Source organism: Fulmarus glacialis, unplaced genomic scaffold (assembly GCF_000690835.1).
Source record: "Fulmarus glacialis isolate BGI_N327 unplaced genomic scaffold, ASM69083v1 scaffold27478, whole genome shotgun sequence".
Classification (NCBI taxonomy): Eukaryota; Metazoa; Chordata; class Aves; order Procellariiformes; family Procellariidae; genus Fulmarus; species Fulmarus glacialis.
This window is the reverse complement of record NW_009228038.1, coordinates 6,869-7,115: the sequence shown is the minus strand read 5'-3', so window position 1 is coordinate 7,115 and position 247 is coordinate 6,869.

Genomic DNA, 247 nt, shown 5'->3' with positions numbered 1-247 from the left:
GGCTGAGTAGATTCGCTATGAAGTTCATCCACGATGGGAATAAGTCAGACAGTCTCCACCTATTAAGGACACCTAACCAGAAAACCCCAGAAAACAGAATTATGTCTTGGTCATTGGTTTACAAAGGTCTTCATCATTTTAAAGAATAATACATAGGAAAAGATTAAAGAAAAATCCATATACATAATGTTTACCCTCTCCGCAAATACAGTACTTCAAAGACGGCATTTAAGGGAACGCTTTCTTA